Source organism: Hemiscyllium ocellatum, chromosome 43 (genome assembly GCF_020745735.1).
Source record: "Hemiscyllium ocellatum isolate sHemOce1 chromosome 43, sHemOce1.pat.X.cur, whole genome shotgun sequence".
NCBI lineage: Eukaryota > Metazoa > Chordata > Chondrichthyes > Orectolobiformes > Hemiscylliidae > Hemiscyllium > Hemiscyllium ocellatum.
The window spans coordinates 30,863,592-30,885,881 of record NC_083443.1 but is presented as its reverse complement, the minus strand read 5'-3'; positions in this window follow the sequence as shown (position 1 = coordinate 30,885,881).

The following is a 22,290-nucleotide window of genomic DNA, read 5'->3' as shown; positions in this document are numbered from 1 at the left end:
TTGCCCTACTTCATGGGATTACTAGATGAACAGGTCCTCTTCAGTTACTGGGATACCGATATGAATCATGCCTCTAACCACATCTTGTTTGACAGGTTGTACCTTTTACTATTAACTATAACGTCCCAACCAACAACATGCGCATTGCCGTCTCGTCATACTGTGCGTTTTCATTTACAATGTTGTGTATGTCCAGTGTTTGGCTGTCCCAATGCCCAAATATCCCCCAGCCCACTTATTTTTGTCTCTCTCTCTTTTTCCCCTGCTGGTCACAGGCCTCAGGCCTCCAACTAGGACCTGCTACTCAGCACACAGCAGGGTGTTTGGCCCATCTCTCTTCCTCGGGGCCGCTCACTCATCTTTTTGTCCGCCGACATGGGTGCTTAGGCCATCCCTTATTTCCCCTCGTCTTCACAAAGTGCCAAGAACGAGGGAGGGCCCAACCACCCCTTCCTCCGTCTATGCCCTCCAAATTTTTCTGCCCCCTCTCACGAACCCATTTTTTTCTCCCAAGTCCACAGATTTTTTTCTTTCGCTAAAGCATTATGGACGCTCATTTTAAAGCAATTTCCTCCTGCTACTTGTCTCCCCCCCTCCTCAAGTTTGCGGCTAGGGAGGGTTGAGCAACTGCTGCCACAGACACTGCCATTTCCAGTCCCTAAAGCGGGTATTGGCAACCATGCGGGGTGAAGATGCCAGCCAGTCTACCTGTCTGAGGCTACACTCTCCAATGCTTTGAACATGCAACCTGTAACTGCCAGACACTACCAAACCTTCCCTAGTGGAATCTAGTACAGACTCCTCTTGCCGATTGTGCTGCCCTATCCTACACCCCGCTCCCCATTCCCCACGCCGTGGTCACGTCCCTTCATCGTCTTCTCCCAAACCTACACACTTTATGTTCACCGCCAGATCTGAGGTCGTCTTAGCTTTGTCTTTCACTCAGCCTGCATTGAATTCACCTGTTTCTCACTGAATTGAGGATCCGCTGATCCCTACGCTCCATCTCTTTTTAAGGTTTTAAGCTCCCTGAGGTTTTCTACCAGGACACAGTAACTCATCTTCTGGCCTCATCTCTCCATTAGGGCATTTCACTCACTATGCTTCTACTGCCTTGCTCTGCGCCCCATCTTCTTTCCAAACTCTCATGCTCCCTGAGGTTTGCTACCAGGACTTCCCAACCCTCATGCCCTGCCCAAATCCTTCAGTCTCCTCAGCTGCGAGTACTCCTCGCCAATTCATCTGTTCATATCTTTTGCGACACACAGGTACACACTGAGAACGGCAGGGTCACCAGGTTCCTTTATGATCCTTTTCCCGGGGTATCTTTTAAAGGCTGTTACTTCCCTCAAACTGATCAAATCCTCAAGTATTAAACGGAGGAAAGTGCTACACCGACAATTTCTGTCCTGACCTGTCTGACCAGCCTTTTGTAATTCTCTCTCTCTCTCTCTCTCTCTCTCCTTCCCAACATGCCCGCAGCACCTGCGCACACTCTTTCGGCTAGGGCACACGGCCCCTCACACAAGCAGGTTCTTGCATATACAAGGATTGTACTTGCACCTCTCGTTCTGTACCTCATTCAGGGAAACAAGCCCCTTCAGGCAAACAGTCCAACTTCGTTCCACCGCAAATCTCCTAATTGCCCAGAGTTTTGCTTTACTCATCAGGGTCCCGGTGAGAAAGGCCCCCTCTCCATAATCATCATCATCATCATATCTTATACTGAGCTGGCTGGAGACACATAGGCCACTACACGCACCACTTCTCCCATTGCTCCAGGTCAGCGCAACCTAATATATCCCTAAAATCACTCGATGAGACAGGACCTCGCGGGGAGGTGCAGACTGAGATGGGAACATGCAGCCCCACCTTGACACGGCCCGACATGGGTCCATTTCACTGATATCTTTGCTCTTCTTGTACTTTATTTTGCTGTCTAAACTCTTCATTCAGCCTTATCTTAAGAGATCCACCTTGTTTATCATGGACTCCGCTGCGAGCGAGCAAATAGCCATCAGGATAGGATTGTGCCCTTTAGTTGGTGCTTCAACCTCCTTTTTGTCTACATTTGTCTTTATCCCTTGTGTAGGCGCCTTTTTCTGATGTTACCCATACTTTCCGAATCACAGTCACGGTTCGCTCCAATATCGTACCCAAGTGTCTGGGGGCGAAAATCCCCACCCTGCCCGCTAGACGGGGTCCCGGCCGCCTTGAGGCTTACGCTGCGCGCCCTGAGAGGTTAGGGGGATCTCCTGCGCTGTGTCTTCCCTAACCACACGGTGGAAATTTACCTGCTCTATTGTCCTGTTGCCACAGAGTTGATGGGGATCCTCATCATTTCCACATTAATGACCCTTATCCTAAACGGTCTCCATGGGTGACTCATCAAACGATTGTCCTACGACAACCCCATTGGTTGGGCGCCCCCAGCATGGGCAGTTCCCCGGGGTGCAAATCAAAATTGCTTGCGCCCCTTACCGCGCAGTATCAAGGCGTACCGTAGGCCTTCCCCTATGCAGTCTATTGTAGTTCCCTTCTCACTATTACCAATCCCACTTCCCTCTCGAGGGACTTACTCTATTTTTTCGACACAACTCCTGGACGAATGTTTTTACACTTCAAACATTGCGTTTTAAAACATACAGGCGCCTGCGCTCCTGCAGCTGCTAACACACATTCCCATCGAGTCATAACTGCCACTCGTACTATCTTGCATTTGTATCAGTGTCCCGACTTTCATCTACCCCGTGTAGTGTTGCTGCTCAAATGGACACGGATTATCCTATTAATTGTCTTCCACAGTCTGCGCACACTCAATTTTAACTTTGTCAGAATATTGCGACTTGACACAGTTTGCGTGACTGCTCCCCGTAATTACCTCACCGACACTGGACCAGTGTCATGATTACGTTTTTACATTTTTCTTCTGCCTCTTCGTAATTCGACGAACATTAAAACACCTATAGGATAATCTGGCTACCCCTGCCTCGACTGCCTTTTGTAGCAGCCCGTGCTGGGGAGCTTTTTCTCTGATTTGACATCACGAATCCCTCTGACTTCCTTTGTGTAAAGTTGTACCCTTTCCCTTACATGAAACCACTCCTTCTACCTCACACAGAGTTCTCTCTATTTTGATGTGACTCTTTTTTGTGGATATTTTTCATTGAAATACTGCCACGTACAGGTCCGCAACTCATAAGAATGGTTAAGGGTTTCACACTACCTTCATTATTTTCACCATTGTCTTCTCATATCTGCTCCCTCCATTCCTCTTGCACAAATGGTTGAGTACACTCTTCCTGGTTGCATTTGACAGTCCACATGACCACAGACCTTATGTTCAGGAGTACTGACTGGAGACTTTGGGGACTGCCTCCCGTCCATTCCGGTCTCCCAGACATGCCACCCCAAAGACCCCATACAACACAACACTTTATTTCCCATAGTAGTCACATAGTTCCTGACTGACCCCGCCATATATCACCCTGGTGATGCGGGGACTCCTTTTTACTGCATTCCCACAGCCCCATCTCACTGATTTAAAGCTGATGAGGTATCATTACTTTTCAACCGGACCCCCATACGTTGAGCTCCACCGGGAGACGCCGCTGCCACCAACTCCAACAACACGACAGCCTGTGTGTGACCTCCTACAAACGGACAGGGACACATCCAATACATGCTGTAATGCGACGTCCGCTCGTGAGCCATGATACCGGGTTTTTTGCTTGCGGCCGGTTGCATTAAGGGCGGGCGATGGGGGACCCGCCAGTTAGTCTCTCCATTGGTCTACTACCGCCTTTGCGTGAGCTCGCAGTTCGGGCGTAGTAGATGCTATCTCTCCGGTGCGTGTCAGCTCCCTCAATGACTTTCTTTCGAATTCGTCTGATCCTGTTGTACTCATGACTAACTTTTCATCTTCATGCACGCTAAATGAAGCCTGGTTGTCCAAAGAGCCCCCACTTATTTATTTTGCCTGATTAATTTGGGGATATGTGAATTGATCCTTCCATAACAGCGGGTGGGTGCGATGTACTGTGTGTCCTGGCAATCGAGACACTGCTGTTCTCGCAAGCGGCCTTTGCGGACTGTCCAGTACTCCTGACTGGCCTCAGCCACCCTCGGAGGCCACTGACCATGCTACTGAGCTGCCCACGTCTACTCAATGCAGCATGACTGGTTAGCCAATGACGGGTAAGATCCCTCGGGCGAGGGACAACCTAAGACAGGCACAGTCGCGCATTGACATCGGAACGGGTGGCCTCCGTTCGTCTCCATTTGATGAGATTTCTGCCTGCTTGCATCCGTGTTGGACGGTTGGACACCACTGCTGCTCTCTGGAGCATACTGATCTGCGGGACCACCGGGGCACAGTACAGTTTCACACTGGGTTTCAGATCTCTAGCGGGCACCTAACTGCTGGTACCAGGCTGTTCCTACTCCCTTTCCAAACTTACAACACCTACTTACATTTGCCGGCTCTTTGGACTACAGACTTGCGTTTACTAAACGGCTTACTCATTCTAACGCACTCGCGTACATTCCGCCTGCTCTGAATGACTTATTGCAATGCTTGTCTAATCCTGTGCTTTTCGTTATTTCTGCAGACACTGCCTCAATTACTTCAACTATTAGTTTAGCTTAGCATGCAGCTGTGACCATCTATTGCTTAATTGTGTAGCGGCGCGTTTTTCAGGGCACCCTTCATCCCCATATGACTGTCTCCTTAGAACCGGTGAGTCTGGTCGATACAACACCGGATACCGGTCGCCTCGTGGGGTTGCGTTCCTTACGGGATAAGGGGGTGTGGCCTCTTTCGAGGCCAAGGGAGGGAATGTTGGGGAGAATCTGCTATCGGGGTACCTACATTGGGGCTAGGGAGGGGAGCACCATTCTTAAAGCAGACACTGTCAGCTAAAACACAGCCATGTAAAGTAAACCCAGCCACTGCAGGACTGTCTGCCTGGGGCCACATTCCTGGGGGATTAGAACATGTCCGTCAGTTTCAGATCATCCTGTTACACTCTCATTGTTAATAAAGGAAACCGGTAACTATCGGATAGTGTAAATCGCACCGATACTACACTTGATTGATAAAGTACTTGCTAATGCCTCCGCTGACGTCAAACTCATTCGGGTCCTGTGTTAAATGATAATACCTGTATATTCAACTATGGAGAACTATTGTGAACGCCCAGACAGCCAGACGCATGGCAATGAGGAAACCCTTCCAAACAATAAACTCTTAATTTACAAGATCGGAAACTGCTGAACCCAGGATGTCTGCCCATTGTTCAGCACAGTAGGAGCTGGACAGGTATCTCGGGGCAGCCAATAGAGACACTAATCCCTTCACAGACAGGTGAACCGACCAATGAGAAGACCGAACGAGGGAAAACTGACCGGGAACTTGAGGAAGCGCGAAGTATAACTGCACCAGATCCGAAGGGAAAGACAGAACGCCTTCTCCAACGAATTTGCATGCTTTTGAATTCGTTGTATAGTTTGCCAGTCTTGATTCTGTAATAAACGGTGTTTTTTGCACCAAACTCTAGCCGGTTTGATCTCTCCTTCCAACGAACACGTGGAGACGAGACCATACGGTTTCCGTCTCAACAGTATCTGTTGCCCTTGTCCTTCTAGATGTGACATTAAATGAATCTCTGCGTTGGCTAGGTTAATGGCTACAATGGAAAGAGTAATGGCCTCCTGCTAAACTGCTACAGGGTACAAAAGGCAAAGCATTTGTCTCACCGCCTGAAAGGATATGGGTTCAATTCCTATTCTGGATGTTTTGTGTATCTAATCCAAACTGACTCTCACAGTGCAGTGCTGAGGGAGTGCTGTATTGTCAGAGGTGGCCTCTGTTAGATCTTAAAGTGGGGCCCAATCTGAAGCAAGGACTAAGGATCCCGTGCCAGGATGGCTTGGGAAGACCTGAATAAATTCATCGCTTAACTAACTACGGCAAAGCAAATCATCTGGTTACTGTCACAGAGTTGTTTGGGGGAGCTTGCTGTGAACAAATTGGTTGCTGACTCTCCTACAATACAACAATGACCCCCTACAGTTCAAAAAATAAGACATTGGCTAAACTTGGTGTGGACTTGTTGGGCCAAATGGCCTGTTTCCACACTGTAGGGATTCTATGATTCCATGAAATGGACTCTGGGGGGTCCTGAGGTTGTGAAATGTGCTACATAAATTTTAAGCTTTCAATGTGCTCTCTGGGAAGAATCTCAAATTATCTGTCAGAAATATTTCAACAACAAAATGCCCACAGTTTTCCAACCAACCAGAAAACAGTTTAAAAAAACAGTTTGAATCACTCAATTTCAGCACAATAAGAATTAAAGATCACCCCTGAATATAACTCATCATGAAGATGGAAGGGCCAGATTAATACGATTTGTTTTATTTTTAAAAATCATGAAATTGACTAAACACAGTTCTTCACAAGTTGAGGGGGATGAGGGAGGAGGGAGAGATATTTGGTGTTAGTAAATGGGAATGTGATTCACTTTCTGTGGATTGTACAGCAGCCCTAATTGTTTATGACATTGTTTCACAGTGGCATTTTGGAGGGCAGTGGCATAATTGTACTGTCGCTGGGCTATTAATCTAGCGACGCAGTCTGATGGTCTGGAGTCATGGTGTAGCAATTGGATCTCATTGACTATGAGATCCATGATTAGGGCTGTTAACCCGGGCCAATCTGGGAACCCTGGCTGACAGGAGATTCAGAAGGTCTCCTCACTCTAGGGACTGTCTTTGAGCTGGCTGGTCACTCTGTGCATGCAAATAAAGGTGACGGGATACCAGCCTCTGCGCACTTATTTCACGTGGGTTCAAATCCCACTATGGCAGATGGTAAAATGTGACTCCGGTACAAATTGGATGATGACCACGTAACCCATCTGGTTCGTTAGTCTGAAGGAAGAAATGTGATGCAAGGCGAGGAAATCTGCTGTTCTTGGCTGGTCTGGCCTACATGTGGCAGAAGACCCTCTGGGTAATATACGCTGGCCCAGCCAGTAACGCCCATATCCCACAAGCAAATTTTAAAAAGTGTTGAAACTGTGAAAGATGAATTTTTGAGAGGTCAAGCTGTAAGGCATAGGGCAGGGATGGCATTGGATACAGATTAGCCTTGATTGAACTGGATGTCAGAACAGGCTCACAAAAGCAGGAACCTCTGGAGAAATTCAGCAGTTCTAATAGAATCTGTAAAGCGAGAAGCAGAGACGATGTTTCAAATCTGATGTAAATCTGCTCTGGACTCAAACATTTACTCTGTTTCTCTCTTCACAGAAGCTACCTGAGCTGTTAGCTTACTCTAGCACTTTCTGTATTTTCGTTTCAGATCCAGCATGCACTGTATTTCATTTTATTTTAAGACAGAACAGACTCAATAGGCTGAATGTCCTGCTCCAATTCTTCCTGGATCTGTCCCTCTGAGGTAAATAAAGTGTCCAGCTCCTGAAAACATTGAGGTCATTTTAAACTGGAAAATGAAACCTTAAAAGGTTTGGTTTGAAATTTAATTCCACTGAGTGATTGCTGAATTGAAAGTAGCTGCAAACAGGGCCTGCACTGAACTTTTATTCGTTCACAGGATGTGGACATCGCTGGCTAGGTCGGTATTTATTGTCCATCCCTAATTGCCCAGAGGGCAGTTTGCCATGGGTCTGGAGTCACACGTAGACCGAGACCAGGTAAGGACGGCAGATTTCCTTCCTTAAAGGACATTAGTGGACCAAGTGGTTTTTCCAACAATTGACAACAGTCTCATGGTCATCATTCGACTCATGACTCCAGATTTACTTTTAATTGAATTGAAATGCCACCATCTGCCATGGCAGGGTTTGAACCCAGGCCCTCAGAACATGACATTAATACACTAGTGATAATCACGAGGTCATCGCCTGCCCCAAATTAACCCAGTGTACACATGCCCACAAGGCAGAACTGACCGAGCACTGCATCTACTTCATCTGTGGGGCGGTTGAGTCAGAGTCATACAGCATCATCCTTACTGAACAAGTTTCCCAAACTAAACTAGTCCCATTTGCCTGCACTCAGCCCAGATCCTTCTAAATTTTTCCTGTTCATGTATTGGTCCAAATGTAAATCTTGTAACTATATCTACATCTACCACTTCATTACGCAGCTCATTCAACATATGAACCACCCCCTGTGTGAAAAAGTTGTCCCTCAGGTCTCTTTTAAATCTTTCTCCTCTCACCTTAAAATTATGCCCTTAGTTTTGATTAATTCCGTAGGGAAATGATCTAGGCTATTCACCTTATCTCCACCCCTCATGATTTTATAAACCTCCATAAGGTTACCCCTCATGGTCCAGTGAAAAATGTCTCAGCCTATCCTGCCTCTCCGTATATCTCAAACCCTCCAGTCCCAGCAACGTCCTGGTAGATCTTTTCTGCACGCTTTCCAATTTAATATCTTTCTGAGAGCAGGACAACCAGAACTGCACACAGTAATCCACAAGAGGCCTCACCAACGTCCTGTACAACCTCAACATGACATTCTGAGGCAACTGGACAATGACCTGGATTCTTGATGTGTGAAGTTGGTTATTTTGAAAGAAATAACTTTTTTTATCTAACAGTTTTGGAGTGAAGCGGCTGAATGCAAATTGCTCAACAGAACTGTCACTCCCGCCCCCACCAATTAATGTGCTTTTCCTCTTTGGGATTTACCCATCTCATTTACAATTGACAACCTTTAAAACTTCAGAAGGTTTGAAATGATTAGAAGCTGGCTAAATGTTAATTGTTCGGCTTATGCCCGAAACGTCGAATCTCCTGTTCCTTGGATGCTGCCTGACCTGCTGCGCTTTTCCAGCAACACATTTTCAACTCTAAATGTTAATTGTGTTCATCTGAAAGCCAACATTTTGAAACAGCAGGTGGAGCTACAGTAAATATTAATTTACTGTTCACGTCCAGCTCTCTTTCCAACACTTGGGGCTCCTTCAATACTAATTAAGATACTCATTTTTGTAAAGCTCCTTATTAGATTCCTAAGACAGCACCTTCCAAACCCAGGACCACTTCCATCTTGAAGGACAAGGGCAGCAGATACATGGGAACACCACCCCCTGCAAGATCCCCTCTGAGCCATTTACCATCCTGACTTGGAAATATATTGCAGTTCCATCAGGTCGCTGGGTCAAAATCCTGGACATTGTGGGTCAGCCTGCCCACACGAGACCGCAGAGACGCAAGACGGCACCTCATACCACCTTCTCAAAGGCGACTAGGCACAGACATTAAATGTTGGCCCTCCAAACGACGCTTACTCGCCACCGAATGAATTTTAAAAAACAAAATAACTAGCATTAGTAGAGTCACTAGTTGAGTCACGGGTCTTTTTCCTTACTCTCACATTTTACAGAACCTCACATGATCAGATGGATTCAAAAGGGGATTCATTTATCACATGAGCAGCTTGGAACGCAGAAGCTTACCCCAACTACTTTGTTGCACAATGCATCTTTATGTCAGCAACTAAATCATAAGAAAAACAAAAAATGTTGACAAGACCAAAATTAAGCATATACAGTCTTACACCCACTGATGCATGCACATGAGCTGATATATACACACACACACACACACACACACACATACACAGACACAGACACAGTTATACACACAAATAATGTGTACATGTACACAGACAGACAACACACACACACCTGCACATGCATACACACTCACATACAAATATGGTACACACATAGGCAGGCATAATTTAACACACATGTTTATACATACACACCACATGCATGCAGGCACATTTGCACATCCACACATGCTTGCACACTTATGCAAATGCAGATGCATGGTGCACACATATGCACACACACACGCACACACACACATATGCAGACAGGCACTTACACCCATGCATGCATACACTTGCACACACAACACATGGACACCCATATGCCCATAGACATTTAACAGAGCCACTTCCAATTGCGGGAGAGCCCTGCTGCTGAAAATCCTGTCTCTGAAGTTTGGCCATAGCATTCGGTTCTTGCAGGTCAGCTTCTGACCCTCGGGCAGTAGGGGGCTTGACAACACGTTATCAATATTATTGGATGGTAAGAAAGGAGGTTTTATCTGGTCACAGCACCCATGGCACACCATTCAAAGTGGCAGACTGAAGGAATTATTAGCTTGCTTGGAGAGCTGAATATGCCAGAATGCTGTCAGGTGTGTGGCTGTCAAGAGGGGAGTGGATCTTATTGTGACCCTCCTCACCAGGTTTGATTTTGATAAACTTCACAATGGGGCATTTCGGCCATTTTGTCAATGTATAGTTCATGAATTTTAAACTGCACACAGCTGATAGAACTGTCGTTTCTCAGTAAATGGTGTAACCTGAAAGTGAACAATAATATATTTTTATTGTTATAATGAATCTTTATTGTAGCACCAAGGCAGACACTTTCCTCATTCCTGAAGAAGGGCTTATGCCCGAAACTTCGAATCTCCTGCTCCTTGGATGCTTCCTGACCTGCTGCGCGTTTCCAGCAACACATTTTCAGCTCTGATCTCCAGCATCTGCAGACCTCACTTTCTCCTTGTAGCACCAAGGACCCAGTTTCAATTCCACCCTTGGATGGCTGTCTATGTGGGGTTTGCATGATTCTCCCTGTGTCTCTGTGTGTTTCCACCCACAGTCCAACGATGTGCAGGCTCGGTGGATTGGCCATGCTGAATTGCTCCACAGTGTCCAGGAATGTGCAGGCTCGGTGGGTTAACAATGGGAAATGCAGGGTGGCAGGGATGGGGTACTGAGCTGAATCTTGGTGGGATGCTCTTCAAAGGGTTAGTGTGGACTTGATGGGCTGAATGGCCTGTAGGACTTCTATGCTCAGTGGAGTTTAGCCTGAAGTCAGACAGTGAGGATGTTTGTGGTGTTTCTAGTTTCTGTCGGGCTTTGAGTTTCTGCCTGTGGTAGAGTTTCTGCCTTCGTCACGTCCTGTCGATTTGTTTCAGACCCTGTCATGAGGAATTGTTCCAGATTTTCTTCACCGTCTCAAACTCTTTTAACCACATCAGCATGCACCAGGCCAGAGCCAGAAACATTCCGCTGGGTCATGAATCGGTTGCAATCATTTGGCTTGTTGCATTTTTGAGTTGGTTCTGATTGTAGCAAAGCTGTTGTTTTTGTAAACTTGATTCGCTTGCTCCACATTACTGTTGTTGAGGAAGACAAAGTTTTGCAGAGTTTCCCAAATCCTCCATTGGCTGGAGAATATTAGCGATTGTTGTTTGTGATGCTTGCTGCCAGGGCTCGACGTGGTTGGTCGGCGTGAACACTCCCAGCAAAACAAATTTGCATTTTTCTAACACCGAACGCAGTACATCACAATGCAATGTCCAGACAGTGAATTACTACAGGAGTGCAGTTACTCTAGCAAACCTGGGGGGGGGGGGGGGAGGGGGGGGGGAGGGAAAGTGACATTTTGTACACAACAAGCTCCCACAAAAAGAGAATCTGACAAACAACGGGATAAGCTGTGGTCAAGTTGATTGTTTTCTTTTTCATTCTTTCACAGGATGTGGCTACTAATGACTAAGTCAATACTGGTTGCTCATCACTAATTACACCAGAGCTTCAGAACGCAGTTAAAGGTCAATCACATCACTGTGGATCTGGAGTCATATGTAGGCCAGACCAAGAAAGGATGGCAGATTTCCTTCCTGAAAAGACACGAGCGAACCAAAAGGGGTTGAAATGACAACAGCTGTCATGGTCACCAGTGCCTAAGTCTGACTCTTAATTCCAAATTTTAACAAGTGAATTTAAATTCTGCCAGTTTTGAACGCCAGTCCTTGGAGCATTACATGGGGCTTCTGGGCTGCAAGGTCAGTCATACAGTCATAGAGATGTACAGCATGGAAACAGACCCTTCGGTCCAACCTGTCCATGCCGACCAGATATCCTAACCCAATCTAGTCCCACCTGCCAGCACCCGGCCCATATCCCTCCAAACCCTTCCTATTCATACACCCATCCAGATGTCTCTTAAATGTTGCAATTGTACCAGCCTCCACCACTTCCTCTGGCAGCTCATTCCATACACGTACCACCCTCTGCATGAAAAAGTAGCCCCTTAGGTCTCTTTTATATCTTTCCCTTCTCACCCTAAGCCTATGCCCTCTAGTTCTGGATCCCCTCACCCCAGGGAAAAGACTTCATCTATTTAACCTATCCATGCCCCTCATAATTTTATAAACCTCTATATGGTCACCCCTCAGCCTCTGACACTCCAAGGAACACAACCCAGCCTGTTCAGCCTCTCCCTATAGCTCAAATCCTCCAACCCTGACAACATCCTTGTAAATCTTTTCGGAACCCTTTCAAGTTTCACAACATCTTTCCGATAGAAAGGAGACCAGAATTGCACACAATATTCCAACAGTGACCTAACCAATGTCCTGTACAGCCACAACATGACCTCCCAACTCTGTACTCAATACTCTGACCAATAAAGGAAAGCATACCAAACGCCTTCTTCACTATCCTATCTACCTGCGATTCCACTTTCAAGGAGCTATGAACCTGCACTCCAAGGTCTCTTTGTTCAGCAACACTCCCTAGGACCTTACCATTAAGTGTAGAAGTCCTGCTAAGATTTGCTTTCCCAAAATGCAGCACCTTGCATTCATCTGAATTAAACACCATCTGCCACTTCTCAGCCCATTGGCCCATCTGGTCAAGATCATGTTATAATCTGAGGTAACCCACTTTGCTGTCCACTACACCTCCAATTTTGGTGTCATCTGCAAACTTACTAACTGTACCTCTTATACTCACACCCAAATCATTTATATAAACGACGAAAAGTAGAGGGCCCAGCACCAATCCTTGTGGCACTCCAGTGGTAACAGACCTCCAGTCTGAAAAACAACCCTCCACCACCCTCTGTCTTATTTCTTTGAGCCAGTTCTGTATCAAAATGGCTAGTTCTCCCTGTCAGGTTATTCTGCTCCACCATCTCCCTTTAATGTGAGGTCTGGACTTTGAGAGAAGCTCCCATCCTTGTCACAGCATCAACAAGAGCTGTGTAATTTTACACCACCTGAGACAGCGAATCCCACCTGGGTTTCACATCTACTTCAAAAGCTGACCCTTCTGACAATACTGCACTATCCCACAATGCTGGAATTCGCCACAGGGCTGCACTACCCCACAGTGCTGCACTATCCCACAGTTCTGCATTACCCCACAGTGCTGCACTATCCCACAGTGCTGCACTATCCCACAGTGCTGCACTATCACACAGTGCTGCACTATCCCACAGTGCTGCACTATCCCACAGTGCTGCACTATCACACAGTGCTGCACTATCCCACAGTGCTGCACTACCCCACAGTGCTGCACTATCCCACAGTGCTGCACTACCCCACAGTGCTGCACTATCCCACAGTGCTGCATTACCCCACAGTGCTGCACTATCCCACAGTGCTGCACTACCCCACAGTGCTGCACTATCCCACAGTGCTGCACTACCCCACAGTGCTGCACTATCCCACAGTGCTGCATTACCCCACAGTGCTGCACTATCACACAGTGCTGCACTACCCCACAGTGCTGCACTATCACACAGTTCTGCATTGCCCCACAGTGCTGCATTGCCCCACAGTGCTGCATTACCCCACAGTGCTGCACTATCCCACAGTGCTGCATTACCCCACAGGGCTGCACTACCCCATGTTGCTGTTCTTTCCCACATTGCTGCACTACCCCACAGTGCTGCACTACCCCACAGTGCTGCATTATCCCACAGTGCTGCACTATCCCACAGTGCTGCATTACCCCACAGTGCTGCACTACCCCACAGTGCTGCACTACCCCACAGTGCTGCATTATCCCACAGTGCTGCACTATCCCACAGTGCTGCACTATCCCACAGTGCTGCATTACCCCACAGTGCTGCACTATCCCACAGTGCTGCATTATCCCACAGTGCTGCACTATCCCACAGTGCTGCATTACCCCACAGTGCTGCACTATCCCACAGTGTTGCATTACCCCAGATTGCAGCATTACCCCACAGTGCAGCATACCCAAAAGTGCTGCATTACCCCACAGTGCTTCATTACCCCACAGTGCTACACTAACCCACAGCGCTGCACTATGCCACAGTGTTGCACTATCCCACAGTGTTGCATTACCCCACAGCACTGCACTACCCCACAGTGCTGCACTACTACACCGTGCTGCATTAGTCCACAGTGTGGCACTACCCCACAGTGCTACACTACCCCACAGTACTGCAGTATCCAACAGTGCTGCATTACTCCACATTGCTGCACACTACCTCATGGTGCTGCACTATCCCACAGTGTTTCACTACCCCACCGTGCTGCACTATCCCACAGTGTTTCACTACCCCACCGTGCTGCACTATCCCACAATGCTGCACTTCCCCGCGATGCTGCACCATCCCACAGTGCTGCATTACCCCACAGTGCTGCACTACCCCACAGTGCTGCACTACCCCACGGTGTGGCACTACCCCACAGTGCTGCACTTACCCACATTGCCGCACTACCCCACGGTGCCGCACCTACCTCACGGTGCAGCATTACCCCACAGTGCTTTATTCCCCCACAGTGCTGGACTATCCCACAGTGCTGCATTACCCCACAGTGCTGCACTACCCCATGTTGCTGCATTACCCCACAGTGCTGCACTATCCCACAGTTCTGCACTTCCCTACGGTGCTGCACTACCCCACAGTGCTGTATTCCCCCACAGTGCTGCACTACTGCCTGGTGCATTACTTCACAGTGCTGCATTACCTCACAGTGCTGCATTACCTCACAGTGCTACACAACCCCACAATACTGCACTATCCCACAGTGCTGCACTACCCCACGGTGCTGCACTACCCCACAGTGCTGCATTACCCCACAGTGCTGCACTACCCCACAGTGCTGCACTACCCCACGGTGCTGCACTTCCCACGGTGCTGCACTACCCCACAGTGCTGCATTACCCCACAGTGCTGCACTACCCCAGAGTGCTGCACTATCCCATGGTGCTGCATTACCCCACAGTGCTGCATTACCCCACAGTGCTGCATTACCACATGTTACTGCATTACACCACAGTGTTGCATTACACCACAGTGCTGCATTACCCCACAGTGCTGCACTACCCCATGGTGCTGCATTACCCCACAGTGCTGCACTACCCCATGTTGCTGTTATATCCCACACTGCTGCATTACCCTGGAGGGCTGCACTACCTCCTGGTGCTGCACTACCCTACAGTGCTGCACTACCCCATGTTGCTGTTATATCCCACACTGCTGCATTACCCTGGAGGGCTGCATTATCTCATGGTTCTGCACTACCGCACAGTGATGCGTTACCTCACAGTGCTGCATTACCTCACAGTGCTGCACTACCTCCTGGTGCTGCACTACCCTACAGTGCTGCACTACCCCACAGTGCTGCATTACCCCGTGATGTTGCACTACCCAAAATTCCTGGACTATCCCATAATGCTGCACTACCCCACAGTGCTGCATTACACCACAGTGCTGCACTACCCCACAGTGCTGCACTATCCCACGGTGCTGCACTACCCCACGGTGTTGCACTCCCCCACAGTGCTGAACTATCCCATGGTGCTGCACTAACCCAGAGTACTGCACTTCTGCACAGTGCTGAACTCATGGTGCTACACTACCCCACAGTGCTGCACTACCCCACAGTGCTGCACTACCCCACAATGCTGTACTACCCCACAGTGATGCACTACCCCACAGTGCTGCATTACCTCACAGTGTGGCACTACCCCACAGTGCTGCACTACCCCACAGTGATGCATTACTCCACATTGCTGCAGACTACCTCATGGTGCTGCACTACCCCACGATGCTGCACTACCCCACAGTGCTGCACTATCCCACGGTGCTGCACTACCCCACAGTGCTGCACCTACCCAAAGTGCTGCACTATCCCACAGTGCTGCACTAACCCACAGAGCTGCACTACCCCACAGTGCTGCACTACCTCACGGTGCTGCATTACCCCATGTTACTGCACTATCCCACAGTGCTGCACTAACTCAAAGTGCTGCACTATCCCACAGTACTGCCCGATCCCACAGTGCTGCACTACACCATGTTGCTGTTATATCCCACATTGCTACATTACCCTGGAGGGTCGCATTATCTCACGGTGCTGCACTACCGCACAGTGCTGCATTACTACACAGTGCTACACTAGCCCACAGTGCTGCGTTACCCCACGGTGCTGTACTACCCAACTAGTGCTGCACTACCCCAGGGTGTCGCATTACCCCAGAGTGCTGCATTACCCCACGGTGCTGCACTACCCCATGGTGCTGCACTAACCCAGAGTGCAACACTACCCCACTGCACTGCATTACCCCATGTTACTGTATTACCCCACATTGCTGCACCACCCCACGGGCTGCACTATCCCACGCTGCTGGACTACCCCACAGTGCTGCACTATCCCAAGGCGCTACACTACCCCACAGTGCTGCACTACCCCACAGTGCTGCACTACCCCGCGGTGCTGCACCACCCCACAGTGCTGCATTACCCCACAGTGCTGCACTATCCCATAGTGCTGCACTACCCAATGGTGCTGCACCACCCCACAGTGCTGCACTACCCAATGGTGCTGCACCACCCCACAGTGCTGCATTACCCCACAGTGCTGCACTACCCCACGGTGCTGCACTACCCCGCAATGCTGCCCCATCCCACAGTGCTGCATTACCCCACAGTGCTGCACTACCCCACAGTGCTGCACTAACCCAGAGTGCAGCACTACCCCCACAGTGCTGCATTACCCCATGTTACTGCATTACATCGCATTATCCCATGATGCTACACTACCCCACAGTGCTGCATTACCGCACAGTGCTGCATTACCCATAGTGCTGCATTACCCCACAGTGCTGCATTACCCCCACAGTGCTGCACTACCCCATGTTGCCGTTTATCCCACATTGCTGCATTACCCTGGAGGGCCGCATTATCCCACGGTGCAGCACTACCGCACGGTGCAGCACTACCCCACGGTGCAGGACTACCCCAGAGTGCAGCACTACCGCACGGTGCTGCATTACCCCACAGTTCTGCATTACCCCACGGTGCTGCACTACCCCATGTTGCTGTTATATTCCACATTGCTGCATTACCCTGGAGGGCCGCATTATCCCATGGTGCTGCACTACCGCACGATGCTACACTACTGCAAGGTGCATTACTTCACAGTTGTGCATTACCTCACGGTGCTGCAACACCGCACAGTGCTACACTATCCCACGGTGTTGCACCACCCCATGTTGCTGCGTTATCCCACAGTGCTGCACTACCCCACAGTGCTGTATTCCCCCACGGTGCTGCACTACCCCACAGCACTGCACTACCCACAGTGCTGCATTACCTAACAGTGCTGCATTACCCCACGGTGCTGTACTACCCAATGGTGCTGCACTAACCCACAGTGCTGCACTACTCCAGGGTGTCGCATTACCCCACAGTGCTGCATTACCCACAGTGCTGCACTACCCCATGTTGCTGCTTTACCCCACAGTGCTGCATTACCCAACGGTACTGCATTACCCACAGTGCTGCACTACCCCATGTTGCTGCTTTACACCACAGGCTGCATTACCCAACGGTACTGCACTACCCCACGGTGCTGCACTACCCCACAGTGCTGCACTACCCCACGGTGCTGCACTACCCCACGGTGCTGCACTTCCCCACGGTGCTGCACTATCCCACGGGCTGCACTACCCCACGGTGCTGCACTACCCCCAGTGCTGCACTACCCCACGGTACTGCACTACCCCACGGTGCTGCACTACCCCACGGTGCTGCACTTCCCCACGGTGCTGCACTATCCCACGGGCTGCACTACCCCACAGTGCTGCATTACCCCACAGTGCTGCACTATCCCACAGTGCTGCACTACCCCATAGTGCTGCATTACCCCACAGTGCTGCACTATCCCACAGTGCTGCACTACCCCATAGTGCTGCATTACCCCACAGTGCTGCACTACTCCACAGTGCTGCACTACCCCACATTGCTGCACTGCCCAACAGTGATGCATTACTCCACAGTGCTGCACACTACCTCATGGTGCCACACTACCCCATGGTGCTACACTATCCCACAGTGCTGCCTTACCCCACAGTGCTGCACGATCACACAGTGCTGCACTACCCCACAGTGCTGCACTGCCCCACAGTGCTGCACTTACCCACGGTGCTGCACTATCCCACAGTGCTGCACTATCCCACGGTGCTGCACTACCCCACAGTGCTGCACTATCCCACGGTGCTGCACTATCCCACGGTGCTGCACTACTCCATGTTGCTGCATGACCCCACAGTGCTGCATTACTCCACATTGCTGCACTATCTTATGTTGCTGCTCTATCCCACACCTCTCCCTGGGGAGTAAAGGCCTGAATTTTCTGCTCATGTCTCTGTTATTAAATGCTGTTGACTTTACTTGTCTGTATTAACATATTTATCAAAGATATTATATCCTTTTAATGTGTGAAATGCTGAGAATGGGAAGCCATTCTGCTTGGACAGATTTTAGGTTTCGATGCGTTGAAAATTTTGATTATTGGCGTGTAGACCAGACAGTAGAGGTTCATGTTCCAAAGCATGGTTATAGTAATGGAGACCTTGTTTGTTCGTGTGTGCACGCGCATGTATGTATGTTTTTTATTGGTGAGTAACTCTGCGTTTGCATTGGCTGTTGTTAGGCATGTGAGCACAAAGAATCCTGATTGGTCAGTATCTAGCAGATCCTTGATGACATTAAGTCATGGGTGGAAGAGTTACTGAGGGCACCTCGATTGTTATAATCCTATATACCCACAAAGAAAGATAGTGTTTGTTTGCCAGAATTAAGCAAATGTATCCATTAAAGAATGTTACATGGGGCATAACTGCAATCATAGATGAGTTGGGTTGAATGACTTGTTCCTATGCTGTAAATTCTATGCAATTTAACTTGATTTCAGTTAGATCTACCTTCAACATGGTGATTTGTTCTGTCTTGACATCAGGGAGAAAGGACAATTTCTGATACAATCTAGAATGAATGTGACTGGCTTCATAAGGAGGTTAAACATCACACACCACCAGGTTATAGTCCAACATGTTTATTTGGAAGTACTAGCTTTTGTAGTGCCACTCCTTTATCAGGTAGCTGTGTTCCGAAAGCTAGTGCTTCTAAACAAATCTGTTGGGCTCTAACCTGGTGTTGCGTGGTTTTTAACTTTGTCCACCCCAATCCAACAACGGCATCTCCACATCATTCATAAGGAAGGGCTAGCCTCTATTAATGTTGCTGAATCATACAATGATGCAGTGCATATGGAGACCATTCTGTCCAATCTGCCTGTACTAGCTCTTAGAAAGAACGTCTGATGAAGACCTTACGCCCGGAATGTTGATTCTCCTGCTCCTCGGATGCTGCCTGACCTGCTATGCTTTTCCAGCGCCGCACTTTTCGATTTCGTAGTCCCAAGTAGTCCCACTCTTCCCTGCCTTATCCCGTAGCTACGCAATTCATTTTCCCCCTTTCAAGTATTTATCCAAAACTCTACTGAGAATTATTATTAATTGGTTGTAACAACATTTCCCCCTCCCATCCAGACAGTGTACAGGAAAACCCTTCTCTCCACTGGCAATGTGCTCTGGGGTATGTTGCAATTGACAATTTTTGTGAACAGCAAAAATGACTGACCATGCCTGCACACCACACAACTGTGCAAGCACATTATGCAATATATGTGTAGTGCAAACGTTTACTCCCAGAAAACCAAGGATGTAGGACATTGAAGCTGCAGTGGGTGATAAGGAGCACAGTAAGTGTTGAGCGGATATGTTAATTCAAGAAACATAGGCAAGTGAACAGTGACACATTTTCAGACCACAACTTGTTAAGTAAAAACAACAAAAAGAAAAGAATTGCACATGCTGGAATTCTGAGATAAAAGAGAAATTGCTGGAGAAATGGCAGCATCTGTGGAGAAAAAACAGGGTCAACATTTTTGAGTCTGGGACCATTTATGAAGAAGGGTCACTAGACATTAACTCTGCTTTCTCACCACAAGTGCTGCCAGACCTGCTGAGTTTCTCCAGCAATTTCTACTTTTGTGTCAAAAAAAGCCTCTCCTCACATCACGTTAAGTCTGTGCCCCCTGATTATCTGACGTTGGGAAACAATTTGTTAAGAATGCAAATGATGGCTATATTTTAAACTGTCTCTTTCATTCAAAGTAAAAAGGGAGCACAGAACGTAAGCTAAGGCGATCTGGTTACCATGGAGATGAGGGATCTAGGTCAAGATCTCTAAAATCCAAATGTGAATTTTCACACCTGAACCAGAAGGCAGTACAGAAGGTGATCAATGTCTATGGAGGTTCTGGGCTGGAACAAAGGGTTAAAGAAGTTGATCCAGTGAAGAGTAAGAGTGATTTATAGCAAGAATGATGATAGTGTAACAATACAAGTTTACATCATTTTTTAGATTCACTCATGTAGACATTGCCAGCTGGGTTAGCATATCTTGCCCATTCCCAATTGCCCAGAGGGCAGTTAAGAGTCAACCACATTGCTGTAGGTCGAGTCACATGTAGGCCAGACCAGGTAAATATGTCAGATTTCCTTCCCTGAAGGCCATTACTGAACCGGATGTTTTTTTAAAATGACTGCCAAGAGTCATAATTAGATGAGCTTCTTATTTCCAGATATCTACTGAATTTGATTATTACCATCTGCGATGGTCAGAGTTGAACCCATGGTCCAAGGGCATTAACCCAGAGTACTAAATCAGTGACATTATCAGTAAACCACTTCATCCCCTCAAGTATTTCACTGTAGTAACATGCCCCACGTGAGAGGATTTAACAGCCTAACATCTGACACTGAGCCACACACGCTGACATTGGAACTGCCAAACCAAAGGGGCGGGTTTTTAAATTGATTGTCTTAAAGGCAGAATCAGCAGCAGAGAGGTTTAGGGAAACAATTTGAGCGGTTAGGGCGCAGACAGCTGAAACCACAGTCACTGATGATAGTGCAAAAAGGAATTAGGGAGAACTGGAGAAGCCTGGTAAAGATAAAGAGACTGGAACACATAAGGAGATCTGTGAAGATTAGAACAGAGTTACAGAGGAAGCTGAAAAATTGTGACGTAGTGGAAAAAACTCAGACTGAATGAATTCATATTTTGTGAATAAAGTGTGTGTGTGTGTGCAGCAGCTTCCACCTGCATTTGTAATTTGTTAAGTCAGTTGATCAAATAAATTATCTAATTATCTACCTGCAGCTGCTGAGTGGTAAAAGGCATGTTTGTTTATGGGAAGAACGTGCAAATTTTGCTGTGAAGTGCAAAGCAGGATAAATGATAATTAATTGTTCCATTGCTATTCCGGCACCCCAGGAGCTTGTCAACTGTAGTTTGTGTTTTATATTCGGAATTAATCTTTCTGAATTAATGGCGGGGAGTTTGTACAATGCAGCAAGACCAATGCAAAAATCTTGAACAATAGTTTTTGTATTCATAGAGTGCATTAAATACATGAAATAAGGTGTTTCAGAAGAGCTCCCTGGGCAATAATTATTGTAGTGTCATCATGGTCATCACAATCCTTCCATATCCGCCACAAATTCACCTGCACCTCCATACACATCATCTATTGCATCCACTGCACCCGATGTGGCTCCTCTATATTGGGGAGACGGGCCGCCTACTTGCAGAACGCTTCATGGAACACCTCTGGGACGCCCGGACCAATCAACCCAACCACCCCGTGGCTCAACACTTTAACTCTCCCTCCCACTCCACTGAGGACATGCAGGTCCTTGGACTCCTCCATCGCCAGAACACAACAACACGACAGTTGGAGGAAGAACGCCTCATCTTCCGCCTGGGAACCCTCCAACCACAAGGGATGAACTCAGATTTCTCCAGTTTCCTCATTTTCCCTCCCCCCACCTTGTCTCAGTCGATTCCCTCGAACTCAGCACCGCCCTCCTAGCCTGCAATCTTCTTCCTGACCTCTCCGCCCCCACCCCACTCCGGCCTATCACCCTCACCTTGACCTCCTTCCACCTATCACATCTCCATCGCCCCTCCCCCAAGTCCCTCCTTCCTACCTTTTATCTTAGCCTGCCTTGCACACTCTCCTCATTCCTGATGAAGGGCTCTGGCCCGAA